Consider the following 9,501-nt stretch of genomic DNA (forward strand, 5'->3'; position numbering starts at 1 on the left):
GGAGGGGGCCCTGTACATGGTGGGATTGAGGTCCCTGCCAACCCAAACCATTCTGTGATTCTATGATTCTTGTCTTCCTAAAGGAGAAATCTAAATTAGAATAGAGAAATGCCCTGGAGTGCTCATTTTCTAGCACTTACAGTCAAGGGAGCTGAGAGTGGCCACATTAGTGGTCACATAATATATCTGTGATATGAATGGAATGGAATGGAATGGGATAGGAATAGGAATAGGAATAGGAATAGGAATAGGAATAGGAATAGGAATAGGAATAGGAATAGGAATAGGAATAGGAATAGGAATAGGAATAGGAATAGGAATAGGAATAGGAATAGGAATAGGAATAGGAATAGAATAGAACAGAACAGAAAATACTCTTGTAAAACCACTCTGCGGACACTTGTACTTAGTTGCCTAAGTCTGTGAGCTGAGCCTCACCCTTCGTATCAATGCATGCATCAGTTGACCACACAGATATCTCACACTTCTTGAGGGTCATAGGGGTGTCCTGCTCCACTTCCAGAAGCTGCTCCATAAGGTAAGGAACCTGTAGGCCTGCATCACTTCCTCCTAGACCTGCCTGGATGTGTCACATTCCCAAAGAATCTCAAAAAAATCCCATACACCTCCATTTAGGCAAATGAACAGTGCCCTGTATGTTTTCCAGGAACAGACACATTACTCAAGAATGCATTACTGGACACAATGCAGAAATACGTGGGTGAATTTTTGTGGCTTGTGTACACAAGTGCTCAGACTGAAAGATCAGATGTTTTTGCTGTCCATAAAGTTTCAAAATGCACCTTACCTATCTTACAGGATGTTTATTTTGCTCAGTTCATTAGTGTAGGCAAGACACTTTCACCGTGCTTTATCACCGGATCTCGAAGTGTAATTGATTTATATGAATAATGATGTTTATTCTGTCAATGGGAACATCCAGTGGAGTTAAAATACAGCCTAACTAGATGCACCAGAACAGAACCACATGCTGCATTTCATGCATGTTCATAAACAAGCTAAGCTTATCACAAAAACAGGTCAGAAAATAAGAAAAAACAAATGTGTCAGGTGGCCAAAGCAGGCTCTCAATCACACAGCTCCGTCCATAGCCAATGTGATTGCAAGACTGTTTTCAGATGAGCAAGTTGTAATCCATGTCAGTGTGTGAGAAACATGGAATTGATGGTAATTACTGAAGAAAGGAAAACAGAAGAGAAAAACTTGGAAAAAAAAAAAAGTGGCTTTACGACTGTTTCCAGTGTTGGCTCATTGGAAACCAATGGCAAAACTCAGAGACTGCAGGGTAAGCAGAAGAGGACTTCAGCATTTTCCCCACCTCCCTGTTTCCAAGCTCTTACCGATGCAGACTGGGAGCAAACCCTGGCCTCTTTCTCCAGCATTGTTTTCCCTACAAAAATAGGAGTTTCCCATAGAATGAATTTCCCTAATTGTTCCCAGCAGCTCTTGCACAGGCAGCCTCTCCATGGGCAAACCAGTGACCAGTCCCTCCACTAAAACCACAGCAAACGAGGTCTTGGGAACCAAACTCAAGATGACGGGAACAGCTTTAAATAAAAAGGAAGGAATTGAAAAAAAAAAAAAAAATACAGTAGGCACAGAATCAAATGAACCAAAACTCTTGCCCATGCTACCACCATACAGGTGACAAATCTGCCCAGCCATGGTGTGAGAGGCAGAGGAAGGCAAGCCATTGCAGGGCTGAAATTCAGCACTTACGATGAGTTTCTGGGGCTAGGAGTTGAATTTGGGGTGGCCTGGAGCAAAGAGAATAACCTGCTGAAGCCTGCTTTTGCTGGGGAAAAGCCTGTAGCCCGCCTGGTCCAGCACTAGAGGGTAACAGAGAGTCAGGCTCCTGGAGCCCCATGGCTGGGCCAGGTCTTGCTGGAGGAGATGGAGCATCTGCGGGTGGTGAACCCAGAGAGGTAAGAGGAAATGAAGGGGCAGGTCGTGATGTAGGGCACGGAGCTCTGCCTGGGGCTGGAGCCCAGGGCAGGGGGTGAGGAACCCAGCAGGAGGTGCTTTGTGCCCTGCATTGGATGGTTTGGGGCAAGGAGCCAACTCGCTGTTCTGCTTGCACACGCAGAGCAGCAGATGCATCCGCTACACTCCACGTGTCACCCCCAAAGCCCAGGTCGCTTGTGTTTAACAGCTAAATTAACACTCTTTCCAGCACTAACGCAGGCGTAAACCCTCAGCTTGCTGCTTCTTCCACTCAGAGCCTCGTCTTCTGGTGACCCACGGATGCAAAAAGCCCTGCCAGACACCTGGGCTGCCCGCAGCAGCAGGAGCCAAGCCTGCTGCCCGTGTCACTTGGCATCAAACCTGGGACCCCTCGTGTATGTGGAGCAGACAGCCGGTCAGCTTGTCTTCAGCAGAGCTTGTATTCCCGGGGGGCTGTGCCCGGTCATGCATCGCCTGGTAAAGTTGGAGAGAATTATTTTTTTCCCTTCAAAGCGCCTGTATTTTTTGAATCTTTAATCAAAACTGCAAAGCCTATGAACGGGTTCTCCAGCAATTGATGCTAGGTATCTGGTGGTTAGAAAAGACCAGCAGTCGGGACTCCTGGGTCCCATTTTCACGTCTCCCCCTGACTCTTTGAGTGACCTTGAAGAAGTCAATTAATTTCTGTGTCATTTTCCAGACAGGTAAAAATGAGGAGATAATTCTTCCCCAGCTCGCTAGGGGATAGCGAGACTTAATTGTTCGCAGGGCGCTTTGCTGGGCTGGGATGAGAGGGAAAGGGCTGCAACCATACAACAGCCATCGGGAGGCTGAAGCTTGGCATGGAAAGCCAGGAATATTTTGGGATGGAGCCTGCAGTGCTTAGAGGGCACATCCATCTTTGTTGCTGGCTGCACGGAGGCAGAACTACTCGGTTCCTCACCCTGTGCCCTGAAAACCACAGGTAGGAGAAGCATCCGCGCTCCGCACCTCGGGGTCTGGCTGTGCCCTGAGCTGCCCCAGGTTTTCACCAGGTCTGGAGGCTGCTGTCATCCTGCAGCCATGTTCCTGAGCTGTCAGAGAGACAGAGGCAAGGAGAAGGACCCAGCTGCCTCCACCAGGGCCCCACTCGCATCCCCCCAGGCCCCCAGCTCTGGCACGTTCGCCAATCCTCACCGGTAACGTGCAGATACCTCACCCACGGGGCTGCCTCGCCAGCTGGCAGCCTTTCAGCATCCAGCCGCAGCTATGAAGTCCCATCTGGGCCATCAGCTGCTTTGCGGAGCCTACCACAAAATTCTTGAGGGTCTTATTTTTGCTGGGAAATCACATGTTTTCACAGAGGGAACGCGGTGATCCCTTTGCCAGGGCACTCCGTCGAGGTCAGTGGAGCACTTTCAGGCCACATCAGCCCGCCCTGGGGTGCAAACCATTGCTGTAGGAACGGATTTTTGAGTTTATATATGTGTATATTTCTGCCTGGAAGGGGAACTTGTCACTGCCCACTCTGCAGAGCTGATCCCTGCACAGGTTTCCCTGGGCAGAAGAGAGGAAGAGGAGCAGCCACCAGGGAACCCCTTCCAAATTAACCTACTTACCAGGCGCTTCTCCTACCCGCACGAGGAGAGTGGTTGTTTGTTTGCTTTAGGGCATTTCCATGCGAGGAGTAACTGGAGCTGAGCAAAATTCAGAATTTCAGCTCCCACGGGAAATTTCAGCATTTCAGAGGTCGGTTTGCATCCCAAATCAGGCCAGTTCAACAAAATGAAATTCTGCTTGAACTCACTTGAAACACTTGGATTCTCCCCAGTGAAAAACTGGAATCTGGGGAAAGAAGGAGGGGGAGCAGGGGGGAACATTTGGCTTTTACTCACAGGAAACTTCCCTTTTAGAGAAATTGTATTTTTCACTCGTTCCAGTCCCAAACTGCTCCAGAACTAATGCCAGGAATTCCATCATCTATTTATACTCAGTTTTGCTGTCTGGGTCCTATTGTACCTGCTATTTGCTGTGATGTACGACCGGCTTGCAAATAATAACGGGAACATTTACCTTGTGGAAGTGTCGCAGAGGGAAGGCTTCCAAGAGCCCTTTGCTAACCTTCTGTCACCAACCTGCAGGGGCTGCTCCTGGTCCCTCCCATCCTGCCAGCAAGGGCCCGGAGCCTTGCGGCTCTGTGAACGCTGCAGCTGAAACAGCGTGGGCGTATTTTTGGGGCTAAATGCTCTTTCTGGTGAAAAAAAAAAAAAAAAAAAAAAAAAAAAAAAAAAAAGCAGAAACACAGCAAATTTCTGTCAGTTTTGCCAAATGAATTCACTTAGAATTGAAAAAAAAAAAAAGTTGCTTGAGAAGGATTTCACTATGAAATCTCTTTCTGTTCAGATATTTCCTTTCACTCAGTTTTTTTTTCTTTTGAACGTGAAAAATGCTTAAAAAAAGGACCTGACATGTTTTCTCCGGTGTTGAGTGAAACTTTTTACAATACAGAAAAATAGGAACAATATAGATGTGTGCAACTATCTTTCAGAATCACCAGCAAACCAAAACATCTCTTACTCACCTCATTGTAACTGAAAGCGTCTTGGGACACCCCGTTAAAATAGGAGCAGTTTGCAATTGGCTCGGATCCAAACAAATAAGTCTCAACTGAAACCCTTGTTTTTACAAGAGGAGCCACGAAAACGTTACCGTAATGACTATCTGTTAGAGCTTACACTGGGGGACAAAACTGCCAAATGGTGGTTCTGAGTCTAATCTCACCAACACTGCTGTAATTACAAGCACAATCAGATCTGTAGATTGCTTTTTTTTTTTTTTTTCTTGGTATGAAGCTGATGTCAACGTGAGACAGACCAGACCCGGGCTGAGATTCAGCCGACTGGATGCAAATGCCTGTATTTGAGTTAGCAGCTCTGTGCTCCCTTTGTAGTCACAGAAATCTCGTTGTGACAGCCAGTGGTGTCTAGGGAACAGCTCACCTTCTCCTAAAAGAGGAGTCTAAAACAGTCTGGCTCAACCACTCCTTGAAAATACTCACGTCTCTACACCAAGAACAAAAACAGCCCCGGGTGACCAGCTCAGATGGAGACACTGAGGTGGCAGAGGTGTAGGAAGGAATGCAGATGCCCAAATATACACCTAATGCCCCTCGAGATGCCCTGGTCTATCTCACCTGGCCTCTAGCTGCCACTCAAGAAGGCTTTGGACAGATCCCATGTCCTACCCGCCAGCCTCACGCCGATGTCTCTGATACCACGGGAACCTGAAGCAGCACTTGATGTCTGATGCATTCTCCCGAAGCCACATGAGATGGACGTCATTCCCACAGCCCTCAGGACTGCACGATCTGGAAAAGCACAATTTAAAAGCCGATGGGACCACATTTCCAAAAATGCATGGTGTAACTGCAGGATGCTCATCCTGCCCAGCTTTTCAGGAGGTCCCCAGCACAGTGAGTCAGCCTCCCGTCCCCTTACATAAGAGACGTGCTGAGAGGAGGAATCTCCGTGTAGATTGCCTGGTGCTTTCTTGGGAGGTCCCCGTGTTAGCTTTCAACCTTTTGTCACCCTCCGTAGAATCGCTTCCGTGAGTTTTTTGCTGACAAGTCGCACCTCTTGCGTTGGGGGGGGCCGCGCTGTGCCAAGCTGCCCTCCTTCTTTGTGACAGCAGCACACGAGGAAGGGGGAGATTTACACCAGCCCGATGACATAACCACCCCCGATAAGAGGAATGCAACTTGTCAGCAGTGTTCACGTCCATATCTCTGCAGGGAAGGCACACGGGAGCATGCAGACCTTTGTAGGGTTGATAGAAAAAATAATCCTTACCCCCGGTTTGCCTAGACATGAGTGGTGTAGAGTGGATATCTGGATTTGACAACAGCATCAGTGTGGTTTATCTGATATTAGACCACAGCCGGCACTGCTTTAAATCACACGTTTCCCTTTTGCTGTCATTTATAATCAATAGAGATATTTTATGTTTATGTAGCTTCTTTCATCCCGAGGATCCCAGGGTGCACAGTAAGGCAGGATCCAGGCACAGCCCCCCAGTTCTGCACGTAGGCTGGTTCGTGACGGGCTTTGTCCACCGGGAGCCAGTCTGGGCCTTCTGCCCTTGTGGCTATCTTCTCACGGCTCTTCTGGTCACTGGTGGCTTCCCAAATAGTAATGGAAAGAAACACAGGCATCCCATTCAGTTTCCCTTGTCACACAACACTTCACAGAGGATGGTTCAAAAGGGAGGTATGCCCCAAGGCAAGAAACTCATGAAAGCATGATTTCTGTGAAGGGCCATATGTGCAGATGCTTTAGCAAACAAATTCAAATCATATCTGGGGAGGAGGGCAATTCCATCTCCAGAGATGTCTGGCTGATGTAAAAATAGACTGAGCAGAGGTTTGATTTCATAACCCTGAGATCCAGAGAAAACTCGACTGGAAAGCTGAGGCTCGCTAACTAAATCTGAATATCTCAGGTGTAGATGTCTGTCTGTGGGGTTATTTGCTGAACTCCACTGCTGTCCATGAAGACAAATGGGGTCTTTTAGGGCAGAAACCAACAGGGCACATGTTGCCTATGTCTACTTTAGGGAGAGGTAAATTTTTGAAACGTAAAGAGGGGCCAGGATGACTACTCAGAAGTAAATGTTCGCATTGCAGATGTATAAAGTTACCAGGGATGAATCTTACCCGTCTGTACCATCTGTAGTAGCACCTGCGATCCCAGCACACGGCAAGGCATCTAAACAGAAAACAACAGGGCTCTGCTTTCATCTTCACCAACACCTTTGTGTTCTCTGTAACACACCTCTCAGAGCCACGGAGGGGATCTGGCAAACAGCACCGGCCTCTTTGTTCCTTTGGGTCTAGATGACAAGCCAGTGAAACCAGCCTAGCCAGACGATCCCTCTAAAAGCAGTCAAAAGGTAGCTTAGTTTAGTTTAATTACCTAGGCCAGGAGTCGGTATAGAAATCAGCAAGTGCAGAATATACCCAGAAATAACGACCTTGATATTTTGACCACTGAAAGAAAGAGAGTGGGCTGGAGCTGGGATGGGAAATTGTAATCTTTAAAACACAGCCTGTTGTAATCCTGCTCTGCAGATTATAATGAGAATTGTGAAATTACAGGCTGGATGCAAGTTTCCCATTTAGCAAATTAAAGAGAGGTTTCCTGGCTTCCCAGAATGACCCAGCTAGCTTCAAACCAGAGCAGAACAAAACCAAAGATCACCCAGGCTAATCGCAGCCCCGGTCAGAAGAACAGGTCGGAGAATACGTTGTGAGGATTTGATTCTCAGGGTTTTGGACACACACAGAGCTTTTCCCTCTTCGACGCGGCCGATCTCAGAGCCGTGCCTAGAGCAGCTAATAAAGGGACTCACTCGGCCCTGTTTGCCTGTCTGCATTCCTGAGCTAATGCACATTCCAGCCCGCGCAGAGGACTTCGCCTCACCTCCCATGCACAAGGTCACCTCACCTTTGATCCTCTGCGCCGCTGCAAGGCTATCCGAGGAGGGCTGCGTGGTGACTCAGCACCTCGCTGCCTGCTGGGTTTCTCTCTTTAACTTGATTTTGTGCTCGGCCGGAGCTGTTCTCAGAAGGGCTGAGGCTCACGTGCCCGATCTTGAAGCTAGCGAGAGCGCAATTGCTCGGCAGGTGTAAAACCAGCTCGTGCCAGCACTGTGCAGCTCAGGCATGCGTCAGGCAGGATGATGTGTCAAAGAATTGCTGTCGTTGCCAGGGGAATAGCAACACGGGAGAGCAGCATCACATAACATCCTGGCCAACCGTCACATGTTAGCACCCACCTTCCCCCTTGAGCATGGTTTCGAGACCCTGTGCACGGGATGCATCTGGGAGAGGTTTTCGGATGAGCTCAATGAGTCTGTGCTGCTAAATCCCAGCATGGACTGGTCTTCCTGAGCTCATGGGACATGTAACAAAATGTTGAGATGGACAAGAGCTGTATGACAAGTGACAGATGGAAAGACAAACTGAAGGGAGGGTTTATGTAGCACATAGATCAGATATACCAACTGCTTCTTAACTTCATACTGCCCCTTGCAGAAAGGGGTCTGCACCCATTTTAGTCCCAGGATGGTGTCAGCCTGAGCATCCCTGCCACCTCTACACTTTCCTCAAATGATGCCAGCAAAGCCCAACAGCTCTCCACACAGCCTAGAGCAGCAGAAGAGATGTACACAAGCCACCCACAACTCAACAGCCCCACACAGGCCACACTACAGGCTTTAGTAACAAAATTTTCAAGCGTCTTACCTGTTTTTTCCTTCGCTCCGTATCAGTGGCACAATCATTACCACCAGTAAAGTCCCACTGATCCTTGGCCAGCATGCCACCACCTCACCCAGCTTTCCTTGAACACCTTTAGAAAGACATGAGTCTGAAGACACCACCTTCGTTAGTTCTCCCTTAACTTCAACTATCATTAACCTCCACTAATTAGAACTGTTGTGAACTCTTGAGAAAGGCAAACACTGAGAAACTTCTTTATGCCCCCCTAAAACCTAAAAACACCTTGGCTTTACCAAGTTTATACTGTATTGTAGTATTCAGCTTACAGCACAGGACATAAAAATAGCTCCCAACAATATTATCACTTTGTTATAATGGGCTAAATTCAGCCCTGAGGGGCTGTAGCAATTAATGGAGTTTGGCCCAACATGTGGTTAATGAGGATGGTCTATTTCAAGCCCATAAGACACCACACTTCTGCCACTGCAGATTGGCTGGGAATAATTCACCTCTTCAGAGACTCTGTATTCACTTCCAGCCCTGGCTATGTCTGCTCGAAATAGAGGCAGCAAAAATAGACATCAAAAACAAAAATATTTCTTTCAAACTCCAAATGCCTCTGGCTCTGATTTTCATCTCACATACAGCAGAAGCTCAAGTGCGTGGAGAGGTTTATTTCTCATTTGTGCCAGTACAAATGAGCTGGGCCCTTTGCTTTAGAATGCAGACCATATAAACCAGTATCTACACACTTAGAAAATGTTAACTCCAATTAAACAAGGTTAACCTTTACCTCTTCAGATCTTTACCTACAGATAATCTCTTTGCTTTCATCTTATTTCTGTAACTACCCAGTTTCTAACTTCTTCCCTGCCCATATACCCATAAATCCACGTCCCCAGAAGTTCTTTCTCAGGAACTTCAGAATCAAACTCCTCTGCCATCAGATTTCTAGTTCTGCATGACCCTACTCTAGAAAACACGTATTCCCATGTTCCCCTGTTTGGACCGACACGTGGGTGTTTACTTCCAAGAAGTGGTGTATAAGGATGCTTTCCTGGAGCTTTCACTGTAGCTCACCCCTTTTACATCTTACTCTTAGCCCCCAGTTCAAAGTGCAGGACTTCTTTTTGAACTATGGACTTCATGTCTTTGCTGCTGCTTGTTTTGAAATGGCCCAGCCACAGAGGCTCAAAATATACCTTCAGATCTAGTATCCAAATTCTCCATGATGCCTTCCAGTTTCTGTACTGAAAACCTGCAGAAAAGGAGAACGCACC

At 47.4% G+C, this 9,501-nt stretch overlaps 1 long non-coding RNA gene across 1 annotated transcript; it reads right to left on the bottom strand.

Annotated features, from left to right (window-relative positions):
* Positions 1-4,101: 4,101 nt before the first annotated feature.
* LOC311431272 lies at positions 4,102-7,563 on the bottom strand. The gene is made up of 3 exons (XR_014689323.1): positions 7,446-7,563; positions 6,656-6,707; positions 4,102-4,195 (listed from the first exon to the last, which is right to left on the bottom strand). It is a non-coding gene; the product is annotated as an uncharacterized lncRNA (long non-coding RNA).
* Positions 7,564-9,501: the final 1,938 nt, after the last annotated feature.

Source organism: Aythya ferina, assembly GCF_964211825.1.
Source record: "Aythya ferina genome assembly, chromosome: 2".
In the NCBI taxonomy this organism is placed as follows: domain Eukaryota; kingdom Metazoa; phylum Chordata; class Aves; order Anseriformes; family Anatidae; genus Aythya; species Aythya ferina.